Raw genomic sequence first — 18,046 nt, 5'->3', positions numbered from 1 at the left:
GGGCTGAACTACAAACAAACAGAAAAAGAGTATGTCATGCTTGGCATAGCCTGGGGATTAGGATGTTATAATGTAACAGTAAATCACACCATAAAAAGTATCTCAAGAGCTGTCGTAGGTGATATTGACTAGCTGCCTTTCCTCTAGTGTATCATTTCAAAATTATAGATGGCTAGCGCGGATAACCCTCGAGGAGTTATGCGTGAAATTCAACAACAGAGACAAAATAAAAACATTAGAATATTTGCATTTTCTACCTTCAACTAGCGCCCTCTAGAAAAATAAATCGTCTGCTCTTTTTAATTTTTATATTTGTGTTGTACTTAGGCATTTTTAATTTGTAAAATTGTCAGATTTAAAAGTGTACTCTTTAAAAGAACATTCCAGAGTGAGCATGTTTATTACATCTTTATGTTGACTTTAGTTTGTTTGTTTGTTTTAATTTCGCGCAAAGCTACACGAGGGCTATCTGCGCTAGCCGTCCCTAATTTAGCAGTGTGAGACTAGAGGGAAGGCAGCTAGTCATCACAATCCACCGCTAACTCTTGGGCTACTCTTTTACCAATGAATAATGGGATTGACCGTAACATTATAACGCTCCCACAGCTGAAAGGGCAAGCATGTTCCAGAGCATGTTTAACACATCTTTATATTGACTTTAGTTTAATTCTATTTGTTTACATAAAATTTATTCTTTCAAGTTAGTTTAATCCCGTCTCATTGAGCAAGTTAACATGATTAGATTTTAACAATGAGATTTAATGTAAACTCAACTATGCAGTTTAGTAAAAATAACAACTAAAAACTAAAGCTATATAACCATTGTACTTGGCGTGGCCAATACTGTGAATCCAAAGGTCTATGGCTCACATCTTGGTGCTGCAACAATACAGTCTGTATTTGGAGTGATGACCAAATATAATGATTCGATTTCACAAAATTGTAGCCGAAAAGGTAAAATGAGTTCTATTGACTAGTTGCCACCTTTTCAATCTACCATTTCAAAATAAGGAACGGATATGAACAGATAGCCCTTGTGTAGCTTTGCACGAAAACAAACATATCTGCTGATATTTTACCCATAATCCCCTTTGAAAACTGGTTTGCAAAAAATTAATGTTTTAACCGAACGCGAATAAACAAAATTCAGACATTAGGTACAGTCTAAATACACTAAAAGATATGTTTGTTAGCACAGACTTTCAATATAGATACCCATACTGATAAGCATGGCCCTTTATTACTTATTAACATTAGTGCTTCATGTACAGTAACTATACCAGTCCGGGTATCGAAAACCATTGTCAATATCCATACTTACGTTGTAAGTTAGTGGTGTTGGTAACCTTGTCTTAATAATTATTGATTGGAATTCATGACCTTTCACATTCTAGCCTCCCTCTACATCCGGTGTAGCTATTGACAATGAGTACCTTGAGAACGTAACACGTATAGAGAGCTCACTGTTATCTACAGCGCTTCCCTCCCCAGCAATCCACGATTTTAAGATTGGGAATCCCTGGCATAAAATATGATGTCATACATATATAAAGTTGACTATTATCCGTGTGCTTGTCAATCTGTCTTCCGAAACATCTAGAAGAGAGAAATTAATGTATAATGTAGTTTTCTATAAATTATCATGAAATACAACATTTGATATCTAAATCAGGATTATTTTTGTTTAATTATAGTTTCGATTCCTATAGATTCTGCAAAGTTTAGTCACTGATTTAGTTTATCATATTCCAAACTCAGTCTGCTTCTGTTTTATTTTTATAAATATATGAAAAAAATTAACATTGTTTAAGCAAGAGTCGGGTTGTCAGGACTTTAGGTGAAGTAGTTATTGAACTAATAACAGAGTACAAGAAGGAGATTTACATGATATATAGGCACTGATCAAGAAAAATATGAAGTGTGTGCAACTTTTGTTGTTTTTTTAATGCTAAGCCTTTTTCCTGTCCAGTGTAAAGCTCCAGTAGGTGTCGTTGAAATAATCGAAAGGCCTAGAGCGACAGCAACAAGCCAATACGGTAAAGGGGCCTGAGCCACAGAAACGTGTAATCAATATTGATAAGGCGTCACGTGAACAGCGAGAGACTAAATAATCAAGAGTTGGTGATCAGTGACGTCGAGAAAACCCACTTGTAGAGAAATATATATGCAAAAACGGCTCGTTTGGGTTGAGAAAATATTTTACGAAACAAACATAAACAAACGCAAAATTAAAGAAGCCTTACTTATACAACAACTTAAATCCAAAATAAACCAATATAAAGGAACGCCTTTATACCTATATTAAATATAATAAAATACAAATATATATTCAAACATCTAACTCCGCCCTCTACATTCCGACACTCAGTTACATAACCCCTTCCAAACATGTGGTCAGCTTCCGGTCAGTTACCTCTTTCTTTCTTTGTGAACCAGACGATGACCAAAGTAGGTCGAAACGTTGTCCGCTCTTCTACGTAAAATATTTTCTCAACCCAAACGAGCCGTTTTTGCACATATAATCAAGAGTTGCTCATGTAGGAATTCTTCGTGAACAAACATTTACGAAAGCAACAAATAACAGCTTCCGGTTCCGAAAAATATAAAACAAAATCAATACCAAATTTTCTTTGATTCCAGTCACAGCAAGGAAGAAATATCAATAAGGTGACACTGAATTAATCTAATCAAGAGGCGTTAATTAACTGGCAGGAAAATCTGTTCAGACAAAAATGTCACAGAAATATTAGTACTTATCCTGACACCCAGAGCGAACTTAACCTAACTTAGGCCTAGAATCAATGGTTGATTAAAGTATTATGGAATAGCAACACTATAGAGAAGTTAGTTCTGTCTAAAATACAAAGTCAAAGAAATGCGTGAGTGGGGCTTGTTTGATATTTCACGTGCAATATGACGGCCTAAATCACCGATGCTAAACATAAGTCAATTTTTATTTAATATTAAATAATACTTATATATAACATAATTACTTGTTAACAACTTTAAACACTTTTAATCTGAATAGAAAAAAATCAATAGCTTTAGGTTTCAAGAGCAAATTCTAAAATAGCATCTTTGTACTTCGTAGTGCACCCTCAAGTGGCTCAGCGGTAAGTATAAAGGCTTGTAGATTAACATTAAAAGACGCCATCTTAAAGAGAGGGTCAAAAATACAAAATATATGTTTATTTGTGTAGTTAAAGAGTTATAACATACAATTTGCACGTAGTAACATAAAAGTATCTTACTGTGTGTATATATACTACGATCCGACATTCTTATCGGGCCTGGAATGACCGGGTAATCCGAGGGTCGCGGGTTCGAATCCCCGTCGCACCAAACATGCTCGCCTTTTCAGCCCGGGGAGCGTTATAATGTTACGGTCAATTCCCCATTATTCGTTGGTGAAAGAGTATTCCAAGAGATGGCGGTGAGTGGTGATGACTAGCTGCCTTATCCTCTAGTTTTACACCGCTAAATTAAGGGCAGCTAGCGCAGATAGCACTTGTGTAGCTTTGCGCGAAATTCAAAACAAACCAACCCAAACCAAACATTTTTACTGGATGGAAAGCTGTGACACAGGTCGAGACAAGGTACTTTTATAAGTATGATAGTACAGTGTATAAAACTGACCGTTAAGTCTTTGATTATGAAGTTGTGGTGTTGTAGAATTTTCGAGTTTTACCGGAATTATTTTTCATCTTGGTTCAACACTAACAGTCCGGTCCACTTTTTGTTATCATTTTATTTAACCTTAGAGGTGTGTTTAATACAGTTTGTTAAGGCTTAGGTAACCAAGAAACCAATGCACAACACCTTGCCATGTTAATGAAGCACTGTTTATACTATTCTTATGAAGTCAAGTCCTTATACTTCTTCTAACTTTGTCATCTGTTAGCCAAATCCTCGTTCACTTGGTTATTGTGGCTGTAACAAGCCTTCGCTAACAACACGTTCCATATATATCATTGATAAAGTAATTTAATAAGGCCTAATATTCCACGTGCAAACGTGCTTAAACATTTAACCCTTACATGAAACATTACCAATCGAAAGAACGGATGGGAAAGTATGCTGTGAATTTACGAAACTAAGATTGGTTATCTTCGTGAATAAAATATGTTTCATACAGAAACACGACCACAAGTAAAACATGATGGGGGATGTAGAGATGTTTATATGCTGCAGGAGCAAATATTGGGGAAATTGATGATATCATAAAGGAGGACAACATTCTGGAAAGTCACGCAATGCCTTGTGGACAAGATTAATTGGCCCTCGTTTTCACTGTCAGTGGACTAATGATCCAGAACGCACTGCCACAAGAATAAGAAGTGGTGAAGCAAAGATCTGGTGACTTAACAATTACGAAAATGGCCGTCCCCAAAACATCTATCCCAAACTAATTGGAACCAGTTAAAAAAATGGTATTGTAAAGAGAAAAAAAAAGGAGGAAAACCAGCTGATCTATGGCAAGGTGTGGGATTACATATTTAAAACAAAAATAAAAACTGTTGAATAACTGTCTCTTAAAAACCAGGCATCGTTACACCTGCTCGATTTACTTCCGTAATTAGACCTAGAGAGGGTATACTAAATATTAATTACTCAATTTGTTATCTCCCTGAATAAACGTCTTTTACTTGTGTTGACTATAAATATAACATGTCAATCTCTTTTCTCTTCTTCTGGATCTCTTAAGAGTATTTGTAATATATTCAGATAAGGGGTGGGAAATGGTCAAAGCCCAGATTTTAGCGTGGTACGTCTTTAAGTCTAAAGTAAAATGAAATAATAAAATGTCTTGGGGTTTTCTTTGAAACAAATATATATGTGATTTATTTTTATATATTAAAAATAGAATGAAAATTATCTGAGTTAAAAACATTTTATTGCTCGAACACTGGGTAAATTTGTGTACTTGTTTTTATCTCAAATTACAGAGAATTAATTATCGAATGAGTCACTTTACATACAAAATATATCAGCTCGTGCACACTTAAAGAATAATTTGTGTTTTATTGCTGTTTTTAGCAACGGCTTTCTGAGTGTAAATAGTTATAAGATATAATTCCCCACCATTGAAAAACAATTCTCAGTTCTTTTATTTGCGAAATAATTTCTGCGTACTATGTGGCAAAGCTACTGAGACTGGAGATTGTGTACCTCTGTTCATAACTTTGAACTTCTTATCAGAGGGGAAACAGCCAGTCAGCAACACTTTACCATCTATCTTCCAAACTAAGGTATTTACTCTCACTCCTATAATGCGCTTACAGGTTTAAGGTGTGGTGAATGTTTTGTAGTGTGATATAGATTTGAACCCAACTTATCAGATCTGAAATACGAAACTCTACCACAGGCAAACCCGTGTCCTGATGAATAATGTTAACAGAAAAAGAAATATACTAAACGGTAGTAACGGTGTTAAAAGTAAACAAGTAACCTTCATGTGATTTGTAAAGAACTTACTGTTACTAATAGTCACGCTTCAGTTACTTCATCTGGCTCACGCGCTAACAGTCGTTGTTCATGGAAACGATGATGTAAATAGCGCCTAGACAATCACTATACTGTCGTACCTTGAACAGCCTGACGAGCCTTGGTATTAAGCGAAAGGCCTTATCAAGACTAGATTTGTTTTTTGCTATTAAATAGTACGACCTCTATGAGTAAAAGACACACGCCAATTAAATAGTTGTATCACGTGTTTGCCTGTTAGTAAAAGTATTAAACAGTTAGTACCTATAAAATAAAAAACGCATGCCATTTAAACTATGATGGATCATCTATGAACTTGACAACACAAGGTGGCGCCAGAGTCGATGTAGTCCCAGCATTGGGCCAGCATGATTCGCAGTTCAATAATTGGTCAGTTGATACGCCTGTGGTACATGAATTTCACTTGTTTTCCTGGTGCTTATTTTACCAATTCCACAAAATTAGTGTGAAGTGTGAAAATAATAATCTCAGCATGATTGAGACGAAATTTAAATGCAGTGAAGCTAAAAATACTGGGAGAAAAAGCCAATCTGATCGACAGACGAACGCAATAATATAAGCGATAATACAGTGTCAGACTGTTGTTTTGTTAGGCGTAAACAAGTATAGTTTAAATATGTTGGGAAAACCTTGCTCTAAGTTACTCAATGTAACATGATGTAACTGTAGGTATTGAATGAAATTAATGATAATAATTAGCTTTTGTCTACATTTAAATATGTCGATTTCTTACTAACATTAACATTTTATAGGCCTACGAGTTTTTTCGGATGTGTCAGTTACTGGTTGGTTGATTCGTTTTGTCCTTTTCAATGTTCACTGGGTTCTTCTCGTGGACTTCGGTGTGATTGTCTTGAACCAGCTGAACATTCAGAAAGGCACCAGGTTTTACCTACCTTTTCTTGGGGTGGTGGTGAAGGTCCAAACAATAAAATAACATATATTTTTTACTTTTATAATATTTGTAGGCCTACTACAGATATTAACATACAGAGTAAGTATTATTGAAATATTAAATCTCCAAGAAGTATTATACATTATCTAAGCTTAATCATAGGCCTATAAAAATATTTTTGTGGACTAGGCTTAGCTAAACAAGATGTGGTTGGGGGAGTTTATTTTGAAAATAAAATTTTAAAACTTGTCTCAACGTAAAAAAAAAGGTTATAAAATGTGGATAGCCTGAAACCAATTTATAAATGAAAAGCGGAGTTATTAAAAACTTAATTAAACATAGGCCTAACACAGTTAGTTTCAGATATATAAATGTCAGTTACGAAGTGGTTATGACAAACAACTTTCTTCGGTTTCTTTCCAGGTTTCAAGGTCACGAATGATCACTTGACTTCCAGGCACACAATAATTCGTTTGAGGCATGTATGAGCTATTATATTTATCATTATTATTATCATGATAATACTTATCATCATGATATACTTATGAAGCAAACAGAAAGCTCGATAACATGGCGAGACATACAACTTAAAGAATATAAACATAGACAAGTACCGCATCGCTACCAGTGCCCTCTACAGGTATAATTAGCACGGGCCTATGTTAAAATAAATATTAAACAGTACGCTCCTAAATAGTTAGAAAATACATCGTGCAAATAATTGTATGAAGTATTGCCAACGTTAGCATAAACAGATCAGAATATGAACAGAATAAGTTGATTAAGTTTTTTGTAATTGCTTAATAAAATGTAGATGAATTGAAATTATTGTTAACAAAAATTTTTGACCAATACTGAGTTGTAGATAATAAAAATTAATTCTTAAAGGTTCTATCAATACTTTTATTCGGTTAAAACAGAGACGAAGCTTTTGAGGCGATGGTAGCTTATACCTTCCCTCTGGTCAGTTGTTCAAAATCAGATTGGACTAAAGATGAACAATTGAGTCTCATCTAGCCGTTCAGTACATTTGGACAGTAACTTCAAAACCACTTAAAACACTTGACCTGTATTTCCATTATGTCGTCTCGAAGTTCGAAACTTGATCTATCCTTCCATCTGTTAAGCAGTATTAAAAGCAATATATAAATCGATATAATTAACACTGATAATAATAGTTATTCGTTTCTAAAATCTACATGCGTGTGCTAGTTGTTACAATTATTTAATTATGAAGAACAAAATAAAGCTATCTTACAAGAGGGACTATGAACCTCTGAATAAATAATTCCATCTTAAAAGAACTATGTAAATGGTAGTGTGGAAGTGAAAAGATATTACTGAAACGGACACCTTGGAGTTACGCTTTTTTTTTTTATAGTATTTATCAGATATCCCTCATTTCAGTTACATAATTATGAAAGCAACAACTAAATAACGAATCGCTGAAGGACTTTACTCCAGAATCAGAACAGGATGAATTGGAAGTTGAAAAATGACAATTACTGCAATTAAAAATCAAGCATCAAAAGAGTAGCCCGTCAGCGCCACATAGATCAAAGCGATTACAGAGCCTATTTCCTTTTTGCACAGTAGTTCTCTTCCTGTCTAATCGGCGCGCCCCTTGGGGTTGTTTTACATTGTATGGATGAAGTTCAGAATTGGAATAATTCTTTCAAGGCTTAACGTCATCACAACGCAAATTAAATAGCACAGAAATCCGTAGACAAAGAAAAAAAGAAAGGAACACCACATCTTGGAAAATAAGAGGGCAGTGTACACCAATATAAAGAACTTGAAATGACAGAATTCTTTTACGATCTATAAGAAAATAATAACAATTATTAACCAGCGAACAAAGAACAAAATACTAATGCTAAAAAACATAATGTTCCTGCTACTAAAACACAAATTATGCCGACGTGTTTATGAAGTCTCTGTTGCTTGTTGTTATTTGTTTAAAACTTCTTCATTTCGGGGTCCCTGGACAACGGTGTTAGTGTGACATGTCATTGGTTAATTTTGACTGGTCTGCTTTAAATTCTTTTATTCAAGGGTATAAATGACATACAAAAATTAGTTATCATACTTTGTTTCTTTAGGAGTTTTATGCTCCTTCCAAAGAGCGCACTGGTACATCTGCGGATTCACAACACTAGAAACCGGACTTCGATACCTGTGGTGGGCTACTCTGTAGCTTTGTGCTTCACTTCAAAGAAATACAACATATCTGTGCAAAGCGTGTTAAAGATTTACCAAATCAGACATGAATCTAATGTAATAAATGAATTTTATGGGGTAGAAGTTTTTAAAGCTAAAATTTATATTTTTATGTGCTCATGTGGAGCTTGTTTTTTAGTGAAAATGTTTCAAACTAAAGCATGGAGACCCCATTGGCCCTAAAGCTTACATGCGAATCGCTGAGGAACTTCAACCTGGGGAATTAAATTGTATATAATTTATTTTCTCCTTTAATAATCATATTTTAATTTTTTTTAGACTTTAAAATAAGACTACAAGGATTAGCTGTGCTAAGCCAACCTTCTCTAATTTAGAGCTGATATAACAGAAGGAAAGCAATTGAATAATAAATGTTACTTTTGTCTGATCGAATATTGCGATGTGATCTCACTCATAGAGCATGCCAGTAAGAGTTTCATACGTTGGTGTGTGTGTTTTTGTTGTAGCAAAGCCACGTCGGGCTATCTGCTGAGCCCACCGAGGGGAATCGAACCCCTGATTTTAGCGTTGTAAATCTGAAGACATACCGCTGTACTATCGGGGGGCTTCATACGTTGGATGAAACAATACCCATGGTTCCGTCAGTAATAGTTTCATATTTTGGCTAAAACAATACCTGTTGTTGTGTCGGTAGCAGTTTCATACTTTGGTTTATTGTTTAGTTTAAGCGCGGTTTAATTTTTGTTTGTTTGTTTATTTTTAATAATACAAATTAGATTGAAGTGAAATTGTTTTTAATTTTATTAACCTTAAAGGTGAATATTCGTAGTGTGTTTCGTAATTTCCTAGGACACATACACACACACTGTTTGTATGTGTCTATGTGTCTTACAGTAAAGTCACTTCGATGTATCTGCTTTGTCTACCAAAGGGGATCGAACAATCCTGTATAGACTTACCACGGAAAACGGGGGCCTTAACAAACAGAAGCAAAATTTTCTGAGATCAAGAGTCATTTGTTGTTACCGCCCTTTAACGAGCGGGGTTGGACGGAAGAATGCATTTTTAATGTCTTCTTACTCACAGGACCAACATTATCAAATAACTTTGGTCACAACGCATGTCTAAAAAAATCTATCCTAGTAGCCAATTTTCGTTGTCCTTATAATTTTAGGAAAGTTACCTTTCGATTACAAACGTTATATTAGGGTTATTCCTGTCATTTGGCCCTCGACTGCAGTACAATTTATCTCCCATAATCTACTCTTTGTCTCATTCTTAGTAGAGAGAAATGTGAAGATGATTATCCGTTAAGTTATAATTATCTTAGTAAGACCTTGAACTTTGTACTTTCTATGACAGCTCCCTCTACAAATTGTAATGTGTAAATTCTTTATTATACATTAAGTAATTTGGATTCTTTACGCACGGAGGGAATTGCTTTGAACATACACACTTGACAGTGGGTTATGTTTATGTCCTTTAAGAATCTTGTAGTGGATTGTTCAGGTAGTAAACAATGGATCGTCAAGCACTGTTGTTAAATTTCTGTAAATACACTAACAATGGGGCCTTGGAGGCACGTTTTGTTCGTAATTACATTGAATAGAAGTAGTAAGTAGTGGTTGTAAGCTATAACATTTATGATAAACAAATCACATGATTTTATTGTTACTCCTACCAAACTAATCAAACTCAAATTAGATTCCGACCAAAATAAAATATCCCATTACAGCTAACAACTCTTGCCAGTAATATGAAAAACTTACAACCCAACAATAATACGTAAATTCCCACCGCTAATATATAAAAACTTACCGTACAACCACGTACAAACCTCACCATTAATACGTAACCGTCTAAAGTTCCACTACTAGTGCATAGCCACCTACAACCACACTATAACTACATAACTACCTACAATCCACACTGGGAAACGTCGCTTGGCAGTGGCTCATGGGGTCCATGCCCCGTTTCTAGTTGACCGTGCCCAAAATTCCTAGTTGGTGTGTTGAAAATTCAGAATAAAAAAAAAAACGTGAGCGACATCATAGTGAATCGTTGAAAATTCCCTCGCACCGATCGGGTCGAGTCCCGAATCTTTTCCTGACCCCATCAGTAAGACATAACCACGTACAACCCACATCACAATAAGATCACACTTACAGTCTGTGTCAATTACTTCCTTGTCCTTTACTTTAGAACCGTCCAGCAATTACTTCATTGTTCTTTATTTTAGAACCGTCCAACAATTACTTCCTTGTCCTTTATTTTAGAACTGTCCAACAATTGAAGGTACAATAAAATATTTAATTTTTATAATTCTTACGGATTTTTCTTATTTTTGTGCTTGTTAAGAGCAAAGCTACACGATCGGCTCTCTGTACTCTGCACATTACGGAAAACGAAACCCGATTTTTAGAGTTGTAAACATGCTGTGCCATTGGAAATGTCTCAATTTCTTATTGATTAAATACATTTTTTATCAAGTATAAGGTACGGTATTAATATTCTATGTATGTTTATATTTGTAATAATCTTATACAACTAACTTATATGTAATTATTTAATTGTTATATATATATATGTATATATATATGTTTTTGAGAGGTTTTATCGTTAAGTTACATTAGTAACGAAAACAGTTACTAATGTTTTCTTGCCACAATATACTAAACTAATTTAAATTTACTCTTTTTAATCTTTCATATTAAATATTTAGAAACTGTCCATCATTTTACAGTTTTCAGATTATTTTTGTATTTCCAAGTGTGACTTTTGCAAGTTTTGTAGCTGAAATCGAATAGTATCGACGGTACTTTTTAATTAACATGAAGTTTGTGGCAATTTAGTATCAAATACTAACCTGAAAATTGTGGCAGTTTATTATTAGATGTTAGCATGAAAACTGTAGCAATTTATTATCGGATGTTAATATGAAAACTGTAGCAATGTATTATCAAATGTTAACATGAAAATCATGGTACTTTATTATCAGATGTTAAAATAAAAACCGTAACAATTTATTATCAGATGTTAATATGAAAATTGTGGTAGTTTACTGTCCGATGTTAACATGAAAGCTGTGGCGGCTTATTACCAGATGTTAATAACTAAATATTATCTTTTAATTATATAGCTATATATAAATGTAAATCTCTGCTGTCGTCATAGTCTCTGGTATTTCACACCAATCAGTGAAGCTGCAAGTGTGGACATTAATAATAAAGACACAAATAGCGTTCCAATGAATTTGTTTTATTTATTCTGATCATTTATAAAAATAGCAGTACAAAAAAACAACAGACAACGATTCATAATTATTGAGCAATCCACTCGGATCAGGTACGACACAGATGGTTAAAATTGAAAACCAAAGAAACGCACTTTACATACTAATTGGGTCGTGTCTGTACATAAATCAATATATTTTACCATTTCAAAAACGTAGGAACAGAACGAAACAATATGATAAAATCACCTTCATTGTTGTGTGAACACTTTCATATTTATATGTTTGTTCAACAATGTAATCGATTTTAAAGAGACACTTCTTTCTATTGTTTATAAAGTCAGGCGGTTTATACAGAGCTTGATTTGACTGTTGACATTGTTGTTAAGCTGTCAGTATAAACACATATCAACACTTTTACTTTCGTTTGTTGTGTTAAATTGTAAATATTCTCAAAAACCTCATTCTAAGTAATTACAAAAGAATACGATACCATGGCAACAAGAAATATAGGATAGGAATATTACATGTACATTATACAATGCTTTTCAAATATAAAACTTTTTCTATAACTATCAGAAAAACTTTTAAATTTTATCGCACAAAGTATTTAAAAAAAAAATCTAAACGGATTTATAAGTACTTAAGCCAACTGCTGTAAAATCAACTTCTAGATTTATAATTATATGCAACAACTTGCATAACTGACAGATGAAAGCTGTGTGCCGTTAATAAAAAACAATTAATTTAAGAGAGACTGTGGTTTTTGGTTTTATTACTATATATTATTGAAACACGTGATTAGGCCTAGAAATAATAAATTAATAGACTTTCTTGAAATGTGCCCTTATAATTATAACGCATCAATTCGTGACAATTTGTTCATTGGTAATTTTTGGAACTAGAACTGTCCAGTAACTGCTAGTTATTTCAGGGGTTGATTATGGTGGAAGGAACAAGGTAGCATCGAAAAGCTTTCCCGACTAAGTTTGTCATTAAGAAGGAAGCAACACAATGGGCCATCTTTGTGCCCGCCTCGTCTATCGAAACCCGAATTTTTGCGTTACAAGTCTTGAGACGTGCCGCTGGGGAGGGGGTGATCCCGACTAAGAGGGCAATAAAAATATATAACAAAAACTAAATGTCCTTTTGCAAAAGATATTTGTAGCTTTGTCACTATGACAACAGCGATTTTTAGCTTGTTCTTTTGTAAATATTTGCTCGGAGATGTAACTATTCGATGTTTTTATATTTTTACAAACATAAAGGTTAACGCTTTATATGTTATATACCCATAGTTGTGTTTGTCTATTGCCATACTGGGGTGAGTAAATAGTACTGAAACTGTAACTGACTTATTGACGAGGTGCGGTTGTGAGACCCAACCCTCAAGACCCGGAATAGGTATCACTAGCTCAAATGGTAGAGCACTTGATTGTGATTGGGGGTGGGAAGTGCGAAAGGTCTTGGAGTTGATCCGGAGCACAAGAAACAGAAAAAGGGTTACCACATTTTAATATTGAGCATTATGCAAAAATATAACGTATATCGTATCACAATGTTAAATTGATCTAACAACAATATACTAAAACAAGTTCGTCCTGTGTAATCAACAAGAAACTCGTCTTTGAATGTTAATATCCTGTTAAGAAGAAGTGTAACAGACAAGATCGATCGCCTTTCTCATCACAGTCTTCGTATCACGGAACATTTCTGGAGAAGTCATATCATAAAAACAACACTATACGTTCTCCTGTTGTTCTATTTATTATTAAGGCAGTATTGAAAATGACAGAGGAGGAAGGTTTTCAAACGCAGCATTACAGAATAATGGGTGAGAAAGGTTCTCATACTGAGCTCTCAAACACTCACATATTACACACCGATAATGAGCAGCAACAGGTGTTTTTTTTTAAAAATTGGCAAACTGTACAAATGAGATACAAAAATAAATTAAAAGCCTCTTATCAAAACCAACGTTTGGCACAAAACAGAGATACACTATATTACACAAATTAAACGAAAACGTGCCGAATCGGTAGGTATGTGCAGGGTGAGCTAAAGACAAACAGACTAATAAGTCACATTTATTAATCATCACAGAGACTGTGGTAACAGCAATGAAATAAATCTTTATAGACTTTACCATTCAAACAAGTGTTCGTTTGTTTAAACTTTTTTACGTGTGTTACGTGGACAGAGTTTGTTATCGGTAAATAAATGTCTTCTAAATGCATATTCTAGAGTCACACCCATTTTGGGCCACCCAGTATGTATGGTTCAGTGTATTTGTACAGGGTGAACAAAAATTCCTTGTATTACTTAGTGTTGTGAAATAAGCGTCGAATATCGAACAATCTGCTATTACTGGGTGTTTAGACATATTGAGGATCCGTCTGTTATCTGGCACAATGTCATGACATAAAAATAATACCAAACTAATTCAAGTGCTATAAATTTTATAATGACAAATTTTATCTCAGACTGACTGCTTTAGAGATAGCATTTAATTTACCTTGATTTAATATCACGATATCGTGTCAAGTAGCAAATGGTTTCCAATATAACTAAACACCATATTTGGCATTCCACGCCTACTTCACAACAATAGGAGAAGCTAAAGCTTAAGAGTTCATTCTCTGTGTGTTGTATGTCTATATAAACACTACGTGATGGTGAAAAATATTTAAACGTAACGCAATATTGTTCTGTATCGTACTACATAATAATTATTTCTACCTAAAACGTGTACGTTCATCCAAAAGGGGAGTTAATATGGACTTCAAAAACGTAACAGAGAATTCAACCTTGAGCAATATCAGTGTACAGTTTCGAATGTAACACACGTATGTGCTAGAAAATTATATGTATAAAACAGTATAGGACTGGGTAAAAAAAAATCCATAATAATTTTATAACTGCTGGATAAAAACAGTTTTCACCAGTTTTGTTGTGGAAAATGGATGAGTATGCTCTTTGTCTCATAAATACTTTGTTTTGTGTTTCTATGTTGTTAAGCGCAGAGGTACACCACTGCGCCCATCACGGGTATCGAAACCTAGATTTTAACGTTATGTATTCAGCCTTGTAGCTGAGCCACTGGAGAAGAGTGTATTGTGTCCAACCTTTTTTTTTTAATAACTTATTGGTCAGACTTTTCTTTGTTTTTTTTTTTTAATATATCAATCAGGGTCGTAGCTGGTCGTAGTAATAAATTTTAAGATAAAAATAATTTTTCATATGAAATATCATACTGATTATTTTCTCCCAACAAAATTCAGGGAAATATGCAAGTTTTTCAATACTTTATGCCGCCTGTATGATTCATTATTTATTAATTATATACGCAAAGAGGTAATCAGAAGGTACCATTTCAGGTCTGAATTTTCCGGAAGATTCCCCTTGTTTCAAACTTTCCCTTTGTGCGTATCTCATCTTTAGGCCTAGATACGTTTTTTCTGATTCTCTGATCATGTTCCACACATCTTCCAGTTTGGATGACATTAAAATGTAGTAACAAATGAGATCTTAAGTTGTTGTCACGTGACTTGGATGAACCAAAGATGTCTGTTGATTTAAACTCCACTTGAAGAACCATTAATGTACATGTCTTCCACAGCAAGCTGTAACAAAAAATATTTACGTACATTAGCATCTGTCACTTTATCTCGTACGTGATTCTTTTATTTCATATATATACAAGATTAACAATGGTAAGAAAAGTGTGAATAAAGCTTTTCTCAAACACATCATCTGATAAACTTGTTTGTTATTGTAGACCGGCAGGACCGAGTGGTTACGACGCTTGACTCGCAGTCTGAGGGTGTCAGGTTTGAATCCTCGCCCCACCAAATATGCTCGTCCCTTTCACCCGGGGGTGTCTTATAATGTGGTGGTCTATCCCACTATTCGTTCTTAAAAGAGTAGCGCAACAGTTGGAGGTGGGTGGTGATCACTAGCTGACTTTCCTCTTGTCTTTCACTGCTCAATTATGGACGGGTAGCGGAGATAGCCCTCGTGTAGCTGTGCGTGAAACTGAAACCCAAACAATGTTGTTAATTCCCACGCCGTTCCTAATTTAGAAGTGGTACATAAGAGGGAATGCAGCTGGCCAACACCACCAACACTTTTACTGACGAGAAGTGGGGTTGATCGTGAACTGAACGGAAGAGCACATTCTATGACTCGATTCGAACTCGCAAATAGGTATGACAAGAAGGTCGTGGATTGTCAGATATTTAATAAATTACTTTACGTTATTGCATTATGTTTCTTTCGAAGGGTATAAACTCAGAATCTTACCAAAAAATAAAATAGAGCGGCAATTCAAACGATAAGAATCTACTGTCAATGTTTAGTGCAGTTCTGGAAAGCTATGTTATATTTTACACAAAACTAAACGTGTGATTTAGAGGATAGTTTGACAACACCATGTCACAAGCTCTTGGAATATTTTCGTCTAACAGAATAATGGAAGTTCACTGTCATTGTCAAAACGCATTTAAGCTCCAAAGCGTGGATATTTCTTTTAAAGTAAATGGACGCGAAAAACAGCTCCACAGTCTGGCACACTACATACTGGACCACATTAAGAACAAAGCAATACAAAAGTTTGGTATGCTAAATACTGGACCACTTTGAGAACAAAACAATACAAAAGTTTGGTACACTAGATACTGGACCATGGAAGGAGCAAAACAATATAAAAGTTTATTACACTAAATACTGGACCATGGAAGGAACAAAACAATACAAAAGTTTATTACACTAAATACTGGACCATGGAAGGAACAAAACAATAGAAACGTTTGGTACACTAAATACTATACCACGGTGAGAACAAAACAGTACAAAAGTTTGGTACGCTAAATACTGGACCATGGTAGGAGCAAAACAATACAAAAGTTTGGTACGCTAAATACTGGACCACGTTAAGAACAAAACAATACAAAAGTTTGGTACACTAAATACTAGGCCATGGTAGGAACAAAACAATACAAAAGTTTATTACACTAAATACTGGACCATGGAAGGAACAAAGCAATACAAAAGTTTGGTATATTAAATACTGGACCATGAAAGGAGCAAAACAATAGAAACGTTTGGTACACTAAATACTAGACCACGATGAGAACAAAACAGTACAAAAGTTTGGTACGCTAAATACCACGTTAAGAACAAAACAATACAAAAGTTTGGTACACTACATACAGGACCATGGAAGGAGCAAAACAATACAAAAGCGTATTACACTAAATACTGGACCATGGAAGGAACAAAGCAATACAAAAGTTTGGTATGTTAAATACTGGACCATGGAAGGAGCAAAACAATACAAAAGTTTATTACACTAAATACTGGACCATGGGAGGAACAAAAGAATACAAACGTTTGGTATACTTAATTCTGGTAGGAACAAAACAATAAAAAAAGTTTCCTCTCTCAATGTTAATATTTTTTTACTATTTAACTCTAAGGAAACTGAACTGAATTTTGGTTTCATTAATTAGGGCAAAGCTACACGAGAGAAATTTGCACATAGTTGTCCTTAACAAGAACTGATGGACTACTAAACTAAAAACAACAGCTTAGGAAAAGCGCCACATCACCAACCTTTTGACTTTTTTTTTTGTCATATCGAACTGTGAGATATAACTGCTACTCTTATAATGCACCCGCGGTCCCGAGAGAGCAGCGCGTTGTAGTAGCAAGAAGTCATGAATATTGGAATTCGCAGTCCGGACACACAGTCCATTGGTTTACACCTGTCACACTGAACCACCATGGATGGAGGATAAATCTTATTAAAACGATGTCTTCTTTAGTTGTGCAGTCTTGAAGGTTAAACAAATGTTATTCCATATCGCAGCTGCTATCGGCTAGCCCCCTTTAGTCGACATGTGGCAAGGTCGGGGCAGCCCTGAGGTAAAGAAGATACGCTATCATCAAATGTCGTCAAACGAGTTATTAACATATTCTCTTCTCCACAGCTTGTGTAAGTAGAGTAATATTAGGGTTATGTATTAGCCAGTAGCTAAGAGGAACTACTGAAGCCGCCGCAAGGAAAACACGTACAGACAACGTCTTTAAGCTTCTATATAACATATACACACTTATCATCATAAACTACGCACACTGAAGAAATAGAAAAAAAGGACGAAGGTGTGTGCGTATCGCACTTAAACATATCATATACGAACCTAAGGTTTGGTTGGAATTTCGCGCAAAGCTAC

The 18,046-nt window shown here is 34.8% G+C and overlaps 1 protein-coding gene across 3 annotated transcripts in view; it reads right to left on the bottom strand.

Annotated features, from left to right (window-relative positions):
• LOC143247249 (uncharacterized) overlaps positions 1–18,046 on the bottom strand; it is a 73,989-nt gene that overhangs the window by 26,064 nt on the left and 29,879 nt on the right. For 2 of the 3 annotated variants that reach the window (XR_013026449.1, XM_076494975.1), the window contains one exon: positions 11,830–15,436. The exons of the other annotated variant lie outside the window; for it this stretch is intronic. The gene's annotated coding sequence lies outside the window, so the exon portion shown is untranslated. Of the gene's footprint in view, positions 1–11,829; positions 15,437–18,046 lie in introns of those variants that run through there. 3 annotated transcript variants of the gene reach the window in all.

The sequence above is a fragment of the Tachypleus tridentatus genome, chromosome 3 (assembly GCF_004210375.1).
Source record: "Tachypleus tridentatus isolate NWPU-2018 chromosome 3, ASM421037v1, whole genome shotgun sequence".
Classification (NCBI taxonomy): domain Eukaryota; kingdom Metazoa; phylum Arthropoda; class Merostomata; order Xiphosura; family Limulidae; genus Tachypleus; species Tachypleus tridentatus.
This window is presented reverse-complemented; position numbering and strand designations above follow the sequence as displayed.